Source organism: Schistocerca cancellata, chromosome 3 (assembly GCF_023864275.1).
Source record: "Schistocerca cancellata isolate TAMUIC-IGC-003103 chromosome 3, iqSchCanc2.1, whole genome shotgun sequence".
Taxonomy (NCBI): Eukaryota; Metazoa; Arthropoda; class Insecta; order Orthoptera; family Acrididae; genus Schistocerca; species Schistocerca cancellata.
Window position 1 is genome coordinate 683,524,790 of NC_064628.1, and position 15,484 is coordinate 683,540,273.

Consider the following 15,484-nt stretch of genomic DNA (forward strand, 5'->3'; position numbering starts at 1 on the left):
GAGGAAGACATGAGAAAAGAGTAAGAGAGAGAGAGAGAGAGAGAGAGACAGAGAGAGAGAGAGAGAGAGAGAGAGAGAGAGAGAAAGAGGGTGTTTTAGAACACAAGTAATGAAGAGAGGGGAAGAGGAAGTAAGTTGAAAGACTGGGAAACGAAACTAAAAAGAAGATGGTTAATTGGAGGAAACACACTATGTAAGTTAATTGATTTAAGGGAAAAGTTATAAGGTTGATAGAAGGAAGTAGTTCAACTTTTTCTCAAATGCAACAGGACGGCTTCTTCCAGAGGCAGACAGTAACAGCTGAGAAGGGGATGACAAGTACTTTAACACTGATGCGAGGTGTTGGGGTGTATAATCACAGAGCAGTCGATGAAGGAGACAGCGTCTGATAATCACTTAACTTGTCTGACCCAACCATACTAAACTGGCGTACGAAGCACTGACACAGTCAAATAATGACATGTTGGTAATGAAACTCGCACAAATATCATGGGCTGTTCCAGGGCTTGCATGATGTGTAACTATTATTTTAAGAAAATCAGTTTTATCTCAAATGTAGCATTGTATTAGTATTTGATTTGTAAAGTTAATATCGCCGACAGTAGATAAATTATAAATCTTGAAATTTCATAAAATTTTGTTGAACGAGGTTTTGAAAGTGGAAAACTGGTTTCATGTAATTACGCAAGCTGAAATAGTTTCTATAAATGTGAAGTGCAGTCATGTTTCAGAAGTAGATATTATTAGTAAAATCAGGCGAGACGAGGCATTGATAAGACAACGGACTTCTAATTTGGAGGGCGGCGATTCGCATCTCCTTACGGTTATCCAGATCGAAAAGTTGTGTTCTTTTCCTTAACTGCTTAAGACAAATACAGCCATGATTCCTTGGAAAAGGAATTAATGCTCCGCCTCTAAAAATTTCGTCACTAGACATTAAATTCTAACTTCTGTTCCTTCTTTTATTGATAAAATGGAAGTGCTACTGGGAGGCAAGTGATTAGTGTAGCCTGCGAATGGAAAATTTTTGGTCGCCCCGTAGACTATAGTAAACATTCTGTCAGCTGATGCAAAAAGGTTCTACTCCTGAATAACAAATAAATCATCTTTACACCTACAGCAAAAGACAAAATTAGTGTTTTTAACAGACACTGTATTCTCTGAAGTTTTCTTTACTGAACGTGAGTCTAAACACTATTTGTCTGCCACTTACCGCAGAGAGTAGTAGTTCTCGCTTAGGAGTCCATTGTCTGTCTCACGAGTTTATCTGAAATTATCATTATGATCTCCTACCACTAGAGTAATTTTGTTGCGCAGGTTGCAGCCACGGCCACTGAAGGCGTAGCGAAAAACAGAGTTCTCAGGTTTAATTGCTGGAATATTGAGCTGTAAAAAAGCCCTGCCCGTGCTGACGTCTGCGACTTGCGTCACGAGTGGTCGGCCATGACAGCAGCTGGACCCAGTCCGGTTTGCGTATAGGGGAGCCGAGCCGAAGGCACGGGACCGCCATTTTGACGCAGTTACTGACTTAGTGTCCGCATAGTACTGTCGATAACGCTTTGTCTGACACAGTTTAATCTCTGTAAGAGTGTAGTCTTCTGAGCAGATGTTCGAATCCCTCCTCGGGCATGGATGTGTGCGTTGTCCTTAGGTTAATTAGGTTTAAGTAGTTCTAAGTTCTAGGGGACTGATGACCACAGATGTTAAGTCCCATAGTGCTCAGAGCCATTTGAACCATTTTTTTAGAATACTATTCGCCATGAACTCTTAACAAAATATTCTTTTATTTATCTATTTTTTTATTGTTGCTGACAAGGAGATCACCCGACAAAAGGATTTTTGTAAATTTTTATATTTATGGTACATGAACTTCAGAACTGAAATATAAATCTGCCTAAGCAGTTAGATGCAACTCTCAAAAATTCTCGAGAAAACTGACTTCAGAGTTCTCCGACGAACTTTTAATTTACTAAAATTAGAGCGATTTTCAGGACGGGCTGCGTGACTCACTCGGTAGCGTCTACGAATGATAATAGGGTAATCAGTAGATCACTGGTTTAAATGTTGCTATGATCTTTCTTTCGTTTTATTTTTTTCTTTCAGTTCGAATACTTACATGATCTAAATATAAAATTCATCAAATATATGGTAATTAAGAGATTTTTTAATCATCATGTTTATGAAAACTACAAGTCTTCTTGTTTCTAATTATATACCATACGCAAAATTCCGGCTTTCATTGCAAATACAAATTTCTAATTTGCGATATTTTGTAAAAAATTATTAATAAACTTGTAATGTTTTTTACGGTTCCGCACCTTAGTTGATAAAAACGGAATCCTTAGAGGATCACTTTCCATCTGTTTGCCTGTCTATCTGACTATTAAGAATCCTTTCTCTCAGGAATGTGTAGACGTATCAAGTTCAAATTTATGTCACGTACTGAGGTCTACGGTTCCTTGGTGGTGTACAAAAAATTAAGTTTCTAAGTCAATGCAGACAAAAGATACGGTCATTTAAGTCACAGATTTTGATACTCGCAAACTCACTCATCAAAAACTGTGGGGTACTTACTGTTGGCTTAGAATCAAGATTTTTTTTTAGCTTAAACAATCTTTACTAACAGTCTTTTATAAAATACCGATAATTAAGAATCTGTGTTGGCAAAACGTGTGATATGTAATTAGAAACAAGTGGACGTGCGTTTTTCAAACAAAACAATGATCAGATATGTGTCAGTTAGCATACATTTGATGAGTTTTATATTTATGTGATGTAGGTATTCGAACTGAAAGAAAAAAAATACAACGAACAAAAGACCGCAGCGAGATTCGAACCAGCTGTCCACTGATTACCCGATTACCGTTCACCAAAGCTACCGAGGAACGTAGCAGGTCGTGGAAAACGCTTTAACTTTAGAGTCTTAAAGCTCCTCCTAAATGTTCTAAGACATTTTCTCGAGAATTTTTAAGATCTGGATTGAACTACTCTGGCGGATTAATGATTGAGTCCCGAACTTCACGTCCCATAAGTATTAAAATTATAAAAAATCTCTTTACCAGATGGTTAGCCTGCGAGAGTTAATCCCGTCTAGCCGGCCGGTGTCGCCGTGTGGTTCTAGGCGCTACAGTCTGGAACCGCGTGACCGCTACGGTCGCAGGTTCGAATCCTGCCTCGAAATGAATGTGTGTGATGTCCTTAGGTTAGTTAGGTTTAAGTAGCTCTAAGTTCTAGGGGACTGATGACCACAGATGTTAAGTCCCATAGTGCTCAGAGCCATTTGAACCAATCCCGTCTAGTACGAGATCTGCTGTACTCATAATCTGGCAAGATTATTTTATTTAACTTTGTGGTCTTCTACCGCCGTAGACATCTAAGGTTTGGAAGTCGTGTGCACCACCTATCTATGAACTGTGTAAACTACGAACTCTGTTTTGTTTGTGTCTCGTATTTTCTAAAGTGAAAATTGGAAACCAGTCCAGCATTTGCCTAAACGAGTGTAGGAAACCGCCTAAAACCCACTCTCTGGCTGGCCGGTGGACTAGTCACGGTGGTTAATCCGCAGTGCGTATTCTATCCGCATGTGGCTCCTCTTTCTCTCACTACAGCAACTTATGCTTTAGTTGAGTCGGCATAAGGAGACCCCTACAGATAGTGGCGCTGTTGCCAGCTTTCAACTGCCAAGTGCGAATGGCTGCAGGCGACTACAGTAGAGCTGTGACAACAATTATGCGTTGCTATAGAGACGTTTACAGAATCGCGTTGCGTGATTGGTTGGGGATACGGGAGAAGCTGCCGTTTCCAGATCTCTGCAAATGTCAAGGATCAACTTAACGTCAACTCGAGTATAGTATGCTGCTGGATACGGTAAATCGTAGCAAATATTAAATATTAAAAGAAAGAAATAAAAACCTATGTTTGACGGATTATCTGTGATCGTCTGCTGCGTATCAGAATAGGAATTTTTGAGTAGACATAATACTCCGAATTTTTTGGACACTCATACTGATGAATGTTTGAGAGGGAAGAAACATTACTGAATTTCTCAGACAGCTACCTACAACATTTATTGCTCGTCTTGGAAAGAAACAGCAGTATCACAACAGTCCACGTTCGTTGCTGAGCGGTCAGCGTAGATGGCTGCGACTCGCGGTACTGCCAAGGATTTTTCCTTGGTGAGAGGAATGATATGGGGTGCACTCAGCCTTCAGATGCCAACTGACGAGCTACTGGAATGAGAAGTAGCGGTTACACGGTCTGAAAAGTCGGTAGAATGGCCGCAGAGCGATGTGCTGACCACACGCCCTTGCGTACCGCATCCGTATCACGCCGCAGGGCAGAGCATGACACGGCGAACGCTAGACATCCGTTGTGCCTTGAAGGGCTACACGAGGAGCTCGTTATTATCCTAACATACCTTGTACGTTTCTACTCCTGAGTATAAGAGTCTGAGGCAATGTGCGATTTGCAGGGGGGGATGGGGGGGGATTTCCCCCCCTCTGCATCAGACCATCCCCTCCTCTGGTTTTAGTTTATGCATCCCAACCTGGGATGTTTATTTCCCACGCACTGGAGTAAAACTTGACATATAATGTAAATTTGTGGAGCCGAACACAAAGTTTTTAATAAGTATTACTATTAACACTATTAATATGTTCAGCTTTCTATCATCAGAATAAGTACAACTTTTCACAAATGTGCCTCTACGTTTTGAATTCCCCTCGTATATCTGTACCTGTATGTAGATGATTTTGTAAATAAGCTTTACCTATTATGTACTTTTAAAGATATAACAAGGGATGGCATTTCTGATAGTGCATACGTGTCAATAGTGAGTTTCGGCTTTAACATCTATTTATAAATAGCTGTTTAACCATGCGTAATGCCACGGTCCAAGCTAGTAACATATATAATTCTACTAACCCCCTAAGACATCCCCCCCACTGGTAGAAGCACAAATCGCTCCCTGGTCTGAGGTAACTCATCAGCGCGATGACTGTATGGTCATGACCAAATGTAAGTAGTTTTATTTTTATTATAATTACCACTATACTAATAATCTCAAACTGACAATTGCGGCGACTATTTCTTTTAATTTTGCATGATCGACTCGGAAAATAATCGATCCTTAGCTTAATATACGAGGGTTGGAACTTCAATAGTGGCAACTATTTATTTACACCTCGTACAAAATAGATAAGTGTTTTAAAGTTTTACTGACTTTCAAAGTAGTCACCAACATTGTGTATAGCCCGCTGCCAGCGATGTGGAAGTCGTAGGATACTCTTAGCAGTGCCAGTTGTGTTGACAGTTCGAGCGGCGCGGTCTATTGCCCGACGAATTTGTAGCAGTTCTGAAGCGAATGCTGTGAAGTGTTTCCTTCAGTTTAGAAATCGAGTTGAACTCACGAGGGCTTAAGTCAGGGGAGTAAAGTAGGTGGTATAGCACTCAGTAGCTCCATCAGTCAAACAAACCAGTATCAGCTTGCACTGTACGTGCGTGAGCATTGTCCTGCAAAATAATGGTCAGGTCCTGCAGAAAGTGTCATCACTTCTGTCCCTATGCTGGAACACAACCTACGACTGACTCGCGTAACTTACTTACCTTAAGATGTATTCACATTTTTTTTTATTTTTTATTATTTTCAATTATTTTTTCCCGTTGTGGCAAAAGATTTAAGTCGGTACACATTTATACTTATCAACATACACTCCGCCATTGTCTACGGCAACTTGTCAGGTACAAACATCAAGAAAGGTTTTGCATGAGCCAAGTTCCCACAACTTCTGAAGATAGACGTTGACTATGGATACTGTATCACAGTCACAATCCCTTTGACTGTTCAGAGATATCACTAAACCCGCTCAAAGATGTGAACAACCATGATCGAGCAGCACCTATTAGACAGAGGGGGTCCGACAGCCGATCAGTTCCAGTCATTCCACTAGTAGGAGGTACACGGCTCGTGTTGTCTGTAGTTCAATCATGCCTAGACGGTCAATATCGCGGTTTGACGCGTCCGCATTGTTGTTTGTGCCACGAAGTGCTCTCAACAAGGGAAGTATCCAGGCGTCTCGGAGTGAACCAAAGCGATGTTGTTCGGACATGGAGGAGATACAGAGAGACAGGAACTGTCGATGACATGCCTCGCTCAGGTCGCCCAAGCTCTCTTACTGCAGTAGATGACCGCTACCTACGGATTACGTCTCGAAAGAACCCTGACTGCAACGCCACCATGTTGAATAATGCTTTTCGTGCAGCCACAGGACATCGTGTTACGACTCTAACTGTGGCAATAGGTTGCATGATGCGCAACTTCACTCCTGATGTCCTTGGCGAGGTCCATATTTGCAACCACGACACCGTGCAGCGCGGTACAGATGGGCACAACAACATGGCGAATGGACCGCTCAGGATTGGCATCGCGTTCTCTTCACCGATGAGTGTTGCCTATGCCTTCAACCAGACAATCGTAGGAGACGTGTTTGGAGGCAACCCAATCAGCTTGAATGCCTTAGACACACTGTCCAGCGAGTGCAGCAAGATGGAGGTTCCCTGCTGTTTTGGGATGGCATTATGTGGGGCCGACATACGCCGCTGGGTCATGGAATGCCCCGTAACGGCTGTACGATACGTGAATGCCATCCTCCGACCGATAGTGCAAACGTATTGGTAGCATATTGGCGAGGCATTCGTCTTCATGGACAACAATTCGCGCTCCCATCGTGCACATCTTGTGAATGACTTCCTTCAGGATAACGACATCGCTCGACTTGAGTGGCCAGAATGTTCTCCAGACACAAACCCTATCGAACATGCCTGGGATGGAGTGAAAAGGGCTCTTTATGGACGACGTGACCCAGCAACCACTCTGACGGATCTACTCCGAATCGCCGGTGAAGAGTGGGACAATCTGGACCAACAAGGCCTTGATGAACTTGTGGATAGTATGCCACGACGAATACAGGCATGGACAACACAAGACGACGTGTTACTGGGTATTAGATGCTATGGGTATTAGAAGTACCAGTGTGTACAGCAATCTGAACCACCATCTCTGAAAGTCTCGCTGTATGGTGGTACAACATGCAATGTGTGGTTTTCATGAGCAATAAAAAGGGGCGGAAATGATGTTTATGTTGGTCTCTGTTTCAAGTTTTTGTACAGGTTCCAGGACTCTCGGAATCGAAGTGATGCAAAACTTTTTTTGATGTGTGTCTAAAGGCATTTGTCGGTCCGAGAGATGGAATTGCCCTCAGGTTTGATAAGTACAATAAGATGTGCGCCAACGGCAGAAACGTTTAGTTTAAAATGCGAGGGAAACGATTAGAAACGTTACTAACGAAGAAAATACATGTTTTGACAGGTATAAAACAACGGGACAAATTACTACAGCACAAGAAACCATGACAGTCCATTGAATGGATGGTACGTATGAAACTAACAGTGTTAATAAGTGGTAGTGCGGCTTGTCCCGGCGGAGGTTCGAGTCCTCCCTCGGGCATGGGTGTGTGTGTTCGTCCGTAGGATAATTTAGGTTAAGTAGTGTGTAAGCTTAGGGATTGATGACCTTAGCAATTAAGTCCCATAAGATTTCACACACAGTTTTTGAAGTGGTAGCGTTACGTGGGACAGAATAATAAAGAAAAACCCACTGAAGATAACACATAAAGTGGTGAAATATGCGTCTTTCGCGAAGTGGAATTTCTGTCCAACTGTTTCCTTTACAAACACAGCATCCAAACGACGATTATCGGTAGAACAAATTTGAATAGTTTTGTTGTTATCAACGATTTTTCCTCCGATCTTGTTTTGTTTTATAATTAACAGGCTCGAATCAGAGCTTATTATAGAGAAAAAGTAGCGGATGTGAAGTAGCTATCCCACTACTATAATTCCCGCATTCTCCAATATAGTGCTCTCGTTACTGTGTTACAACAGTTGGTGCGGTTTTTCATTTCTTACTTGCTAGGTGAAGTTCAAAACGATGACTGCATAGTTGAATCGAAGGCACAGGTGGTCAGTTTGAGCAGGTGTCCATTACTGCAACAGAACTGGAGCGCTGACTAGTAAAAGAAAAACAGGCGATGGCTGGCTCTGACCGTGCAGTAGGAAGCGGAAGTGTTCGCAGTTCAGCCCGCGGCGGAATGAAGGCGAGCGAGTGCGCTGCTGCCACTGCAGAAGCCTGCTGTGCGTGGACGATGGAAAGACGCAGAAGCGTCCAGGAAAGAGTACTAGTTCTCGAGCAAGTCGGCGCACAAACGCTTCCAAAGTGTGACTGCGTGGAGGTTTGCGATCTGGTACCTGTAACAGAATAACAACGGAAAAACGTATTTGGAATTTTTTACTTATATAACGTTTCCTTGGAGTTAGATAAGAATGTACCCTACCCTCGCATTTATTTAATGTGTTCACTGAAGAAGCTATTCTGATCATGAAGGGAATAAAAGCCAATAGTGAAGGAATACATTGTGCACTGCTTGACATTCTCTAAGGAACATTGTTGGACAGGAATAATCACAGGGAATGATGAAAGACATGAAAAACAGTACATATGTAATAGAGGTGGAGTGGAATATTTGTAACGAAAAATGGTACAGATTTCACCACATGGAAAAGCAGGATAACAGATATAAATAACGTTCATGTTCGACAGAGGTCAGACTCCCAACATAACTGTCGATATCGGACTCCCTGTAATGAATACCGAGCGAGGTGGCGCAGTGGTTAGCACACTGGACTCGCATTCGGGAGGACGACGGTTCAATCCCGCGTCCGGCCATCCTGATTTAGGTTTCCCGTGACTTCCCTAGATCACTCCAGGCGAATACAGGGATGGTTCCTTTGAAAGGGCACGGCCGACTTCCTTCCCCATCCTTCCCTAATCCGAGCTTGTGCTCCGTCTCTAATGACCTCGTTGTCGACGGGACGTTAAACACTAATATCCTCCTCCTCCTCCCTGTAATGAATATGCCCTCGTCGTTCATTAATGCACATTTTGCACCTGTTGTTCTTGCTATCTACCAATCTGTTGACGACTCCTTGTGGCATACTATCCCATTTCTCACTCAAGGCAATTTTCAGTTCTTGCACGGTTCCGGCAGGGGGTGTTCGTTGAGAAACACGACGTCTCCCAAGAGCATCCCAGGCATTGTGTATTGTATAGTAAACCGGGGATCTAGAAAAGACGGGAGGATTCGTCCTGCTGTATCCCTCAGTGGTACACAACCCCACAACAGGCCACTGCAGTCCACCCACCTCACTGCCGCCCCACACCGAACCCAGGGTTATTGTGCGGTTCGGCCCCCAGTGGACCCGCCCCAGGAAACGTCTCATACCAGACGAGTGTAACCCCAAATGTTTGTGTGGTAGAGTAATTATGGTGTACGCCTACGTGGTTACTGTGTTGGCGCAGCAATCGCCGACATGGTGTAACTGAGGCGGAATAAGGGAAACCAGCTCGCATTCACCGAGGTAGATGGAAAACCGCCCTAAAAACCATCCACAGGCTGGCCGGCAACCGAACCTCGACACTAATTCACCGGACGGATTCGTGCTGGAGAGCGGCACACCTTCCCGCTTTGGAAGCAGCGCGTTAGACCGCGCGGATAGCTGGGCATAGTCTGCAGGGTTTAGGCCAGGGGGCGGGGGGTGGGGCTACGCAGGCCATTCCATACATTCAACACCTTCACTTTCCATAGTCCAACATCTCAGCAGTCCTGTGTTGGCGAGCATTGTCGCCGATAAACAGAAAGTTGGGACCTACCGCACTCCTAAAGAGACAGATATGGTCCAGAATAATCCACCCTAACACCGCTGTGCTGAAACGGTACCTCGTGCAAAAATATGCCCCGATGTTCGGCCGTTGTGCATAACGCCTGTCCACACCATAATGCCTAGACCATTCCGGTGACGTTGATGAACATTCTGTGGTGTGTGACGTGTTGGTCTTCGTCTCCACACCCGCTAGAATCACTTGCCACAGTGAAGCGGGATTCATCGGAGAACATCACTCTGGACCACTGATCCTGACCCCCAATCAACGTTTCCTACACCGACGAATTCTGTGTCTACGACGGCGTGGTTGAGGTGGGATGCATTTAAGTAGCTTCCGAGCATAGAAACCAGCCTGATTTAATAGCCGCGAAAAGGTTCTGTAAGAGACACGTTTACCGGTAGCCGTTGCAAGGCTTTCCGCGGTGAGCGTAAGAGTGAGATATCTGTGCCCTTTCGCCATTAGGGCAACATATCAATCCTTTTGAGGTGTTGTGGTCCGTCTATGACCACAGACAAGCTTTCCATAGCATTTCCATCTTTAGCGGCCGTTTTTAATCGTCAGATGTCACTTTTGGGAAAACCCATGACTGTAGCCACAGTACGAGGTGCATTCAAGTTCTAAGGCCTCCGATTTTTTTTCTAATTAACTACTCACCCGAAATCGATGAAACTGGCGTTACTTCTCGACGTAATCGCCCTGCAGACGTACATATTTTTCACAACGCTGACAGCATGATTCCATGGTAGCGGCGAAGGCTTCTTTAGGAGTCTGTTTTGACCACTGGAAAATCGCTGAGGCAATAGTTGCACGGCTGGTGAATGTGCGGCCACGGAGAGTGTCTTTCATTGTTGGGAAAAGCCAAAAGTCACTAGGAGGCAGGTCAGGTGAGTAGGGAGCATGAGGAATCACTTCAAAGTTGTTATCACGAAGAAACTGTTGCGTAACGTTAGCTCGATGGTCGGGTGCGTTGTCTTGGTGAAACAGCACACGCGCAGCCCTTCCCGGACGTTTTTGTTGCAGTGCAGGAAGGAATTTGTTCTTCAAAACATTTTCGTAGGATGCACCTGTTACCGTAGTGCCCTTTGGAACGCAATGGGTAAGGATTACGCCCTCGCTGTCCCAGAACATGGACACCATCATTTTTTCAGCACTGGCGGTTACCCGAAATTTTTTTGGTGGTGGTGAATCTGTGTGATTCCATTGAGCTGACTGGCGCTTTGTTTCTGGATTGAAAAATGGCATGCACGTCTCATCCATTGTCACAACCGACGAAAAGAAAGTCCCATTCATGCTGCCGTTGCGCGTCAACATTGCTCGCCAACATGCCACACGGGCAGCCATGTGGTCGTCCGTCAGCATTCGTGGCATCCACCTGGATGACACTTTCCGCATTTTCAGGTCGTCATGCAGGATTGTGTGCACAGAACCCACAGAAATGCCAACTCTGGAGGCGATCTGTTCAACAGTCATTCAGCGATCCTCTAAAACAATTCTCTCCACTTTCTCGATCGTGTCGTCAGACCGGCTTGTGCGAGCCCGAGGTTGTTTCGGTTTGTTGTCACACGATGTTCTGCCTTCATTAAACTGTCGCACCCACGAACGCACTTTCGACACATCCATAACTCCATCACCACATGTCTCCTTCAACTGCCGATGAATTTCAATTGGTTTCACACCACGCAAATTCAGAAAACGAATGATTGCACGCTGTTCAAGTAAGGAATACGTCGCCATTTTAAGTATTTAAAACAGTTCTCATTCTCGCCGCTGGCGGTAAAATTCCATCTGCCGTACGGTGCTGCCATCTCTGGGACGTATTGACAATGAACGCGGCCTCATTTTAAAACAATGCGCATGTTTCTATCTCTTTCCAGTCCGGAGAAAAAAAATCGGAGGCCTTAGAACTTGAATGCACCTCGTAGTGACATTTTAACCGCCTTCGAGTCATCCAGCCGCTCGCTCACGATCGTAAGCGCTCAAATGATGTCTGGCAGAGATGTTGGCGTAGCACAAGGAATGTGCACTACTCGGTTCCATAACAACCATCGTCTAACACCGCACTGCACGAACTGTGGGATGTGTACTGAGAGTTTGTGCACAGGCTTCGACGAACCCTATGCCGGGCATATAATTGTGAATAGCAGAATATTCATTTAAATGTAGATGTCACTGACGCACAGGATGTGAATTCCAATCGTGTACACGATACTATCAGTGGCCAACATCTATGAACTGGCTTCTGTGGGATATCGTAAGCCAGTTCAAAGATGTTGATGGGATTGGAGTTAACTTCCTCAGCGTCAGTTAAGGCCTGAAGACGGTGTACGGAGTAGACTGGTTGCAATATACTGAAACGACAGCTGCAGGTGTTTCATTTTGAACGGTCGAAGTACCGCAGGCCGTGAGTCACAAAGATCGTACGAAAACTAGTCTACTGGAAGGCTTTCGATCACAAATCATTCCTCTGCGAGGTTATCACCGTGCGATTAGGAGAGGTTTTTCGGATATAACGCAGGTGGCCTCACACAGAGTGCGCATGCGATAGAGGGACAGTATTAGTGGTCAGCAGCGATGTCGCGCTCGCGCCGTGCAGAACCGGCCGCGCTGTGAGAGCCGCCAGCAGGGAAAGTGCGTCCGCGCACTTCCTGCATGAGGACACGGACGGCCCCTGCCAGCGCGCGTTGCCCAACAGCCGCTGCGACACCCCGCAGGCGGCTCCACCAGCTCCTCACCACCGGGGTACCCGCAGTCTTTCTCCCCACGTACCATCCATCAGTGTCGAATAACTGACTTGGTGAGCTTCACTACTGTTTGTGAAAAGTGCAACATACGAGGATGATAGGATGATGGTGAGGACAGCACAACATCCAGTCCCTGGCCGGAGGAAATACCCCGACCCAGCCGGGAATCTAACCCGGGCCCAGTGGATTGACAATCCTTCACGCTGACATATCAGCTACCGGGGGCGGACGCTGATACGCCCGAAAAAATGACGGAAAAGTTGTATCGCTTAGTACATTTTTGCTGTTCATGCAGAAAGCTTCAGCGTCAGATATGACATTTTAATTTACACCTATACACTCACTGTAGGCCCTACCTGCAAAATTATAGCTCAGGAGACACGAAGACAGGCATTTAGATGGGCGAAAAACTACCTTCTGTTTAAAAATGGACCGCAGTAAATATTCAGCATCAGTCAGAAGTTTTAATTTAATACTTCTTTACTACTGACTTTATTCGGAGCACACTTTGCAGACATATCAACATGTTTCGTTCAACGTACCTGCAAAATTACATATTGTAAGAGACAAAATGGTTCAAATGGCTCTGAGCACTATGGGACTTAACTACTGTGGTCATCAGTCCCCTAGAACTTAGAACTACTTAAACCTAACTAACCTAAGGACATCACACACATCCATGCCCGAGGCAGGATTCGAACCTGCGACCGTAGCGGTCACGCGGTTCCAGACTGTAGCGCCTATAACCGCACGGCTGTAAGAGACAAAATGGTTCAAATGGCTCTGAGCACTATGGGACTTAACTACTGTGGTCATCAGTCCCATAGAACTTAGAACTACTTAAACCTAGCTAACCTAAGGACATCACACACATCCATGCCCGAGGCAGGATTCGAACCTGCGACCGTAGCAGTCTCGCGGTTCCTGTAAGAGACATAATTCAGGCGATACGACGCAATAAACACTGAGGAGAAAACGTTTAACCAGACTACTTTCATTCAGTGTTTCGTAATGAGAACACTTAGTGACTTCCAACAAACTTTAAGCATAATTTCATATCTTTTCCGAATTTTGTCTCGCTTACGTGCTTAACGTCAAATTTTTAACACTTTAACTCATTTTTAAAGTAACCAGACGTCTGAAGTCGTTTTATACATGGGGTGTCGATTCTTTAAACAATAGAGGGTTTACTGGTTTGTTACTAAATCAGTTGATGAACAATTAACATTTCTGGTGTGGGACGAATGAGGTTGCGTTGGAATGGGCTGTTTGTGACTGCACGGTGTACGGTTCCTTGGTCCCTGCAAAACATGATGCATTATAGCCACCTCTTTCACTAATACGACGAGACACTGTGCCTACAGTGAATTTATCCAATGACGCGTTACGTGAACACTAGTACTATCCACATATTTGCAAGGAGCTATATCAGAAACAAACACTTACTCATAATGTCTAGTAATTATATTCTTTGTTCACGGCACATGCACTATAATACATTACTCAAAAAAGTATTAAAAAGACGTACTCGTGTTTATTAATGCGCATCGTACTTATTCAGACCCAGATCTAATCCCACTGCCTAGCTGTTGGTCTCTTACACTGGCTATGCCGAGTGCGCCTTTTAGGTGGTTTTCCTACCCTCCTCTGGGCAAATGCCAGGATGATTCCTTGACTCCACAAAAAAATCGCAGAACAAAGCCACTGAAAACATCAAGACACACCGAACTAAGTTCACGTAATTCACAGCTGGTGCGCACGACTTTCCCCCATGTGGTAGTTGATGGAAAAACTAAATTAAACTCCGAAGAATTTTTATAAAGTAAAAAAGATGTAAAAATAGTTTGTCTCCTTTTCTCCACAGTAACAAGGAAGCGAGGTGGCGCAGTGGTAAGAAATTGAACTTCCATTTGGGAGAACTGCAGTTCGAATCTCCATCTGGCCATTCTTATTTACGTTAATCGAATCGTTTAAGGCAAATGCAAGGACCATTCTTCTGGGAAGGGTAAAGCACTTACCCTTCCCACTCCTTCTAAGGTACCATCCTGCGATCGTTTCTTATGGTCGTGTACACTACGTTGAAACGTAATCTTCATGCCTACAAAAACAAATTAATTCAAGTCAGCCCACAAGTCAGCATGTGAAGCTACTTTGCACTCAGTTCTGTTAAACGTCAGCTGTTCTGGCAGAACCTGAGGAATAAGTGGTAGTCGTCTAAGCGAGTATAGCACTTATTAAAGAAGTAGGCTAAGTCTATCTGGACGGTAAGTTTCCCGTTAACTAGTGCCGACCCACTTACGCATCATCGACGTCACGAAAATAGCGTGTTTAACGTTCTGGAGTGAAGCTTCCGATTGTTAATGATATTCGTGCACTGCTGTCGCTTGTAGTACGGCACGGTTAGCAGTTAATGCAGTGTGACCAAGTCTGCAGAGTTGTTGCAGGAGGAACAAATCAAGCTGTAAGAGAAAAAAGAGAGAGAGAGAGAGAGAGATTAATGGCAGTGTACGGCAGCGCCTTCGGAAAATTACTTCTGTGAGCGGCGCCTGACACCCAGTAAACGGAAGTTTCTGCGGTGCCTCTCACCCACAGGCTACGGAAGGTTGACTGGTTTGTAAATGACCAGTATCTAGCATAGTGGTATCTAGTATCTAGTAAATATGTTATCAAAAGCATCCGAACACTCCTATGGAATGCAGAACTGGCCACTAGATGTCACGAGACGCGGACCCGCGAGTATAAAAGGAGGCGGGGAGTGTTTTGTTGTCAGTAGAGAAGTAGCATCAGTGGAATGTGTCAGTCAGTTGAGATCAGTGACTTCGAACGAGGTCACTGGATGTCATCTAATAAATCTATCAGGGACATTTCAATCATTATAAAGTCGTCCAAATCGACTATTGGAGATATTGTGAAGTGGAAACGCGAAGGAATGACAGTAGCTGAACCAACACCGGGCAGAGCCCAG

At 44.6% G+C, this 15,484-nt stretch overlaps 1 protein-coding gene across 2 annotated transcripts in view; it reads left to right on the plus strand.

The window, feature by feature from the left end:
* The window catches only part of LOC126175665 (ABC transporter G family member 20), a 779,392-nt gene that overhangs the window by 479,972 nt on the left and 283,936 nt on the right, over window positions 1-15,484 (plus strand). The gene's annotated exons all lie outside the window — the stretch shown is intronic.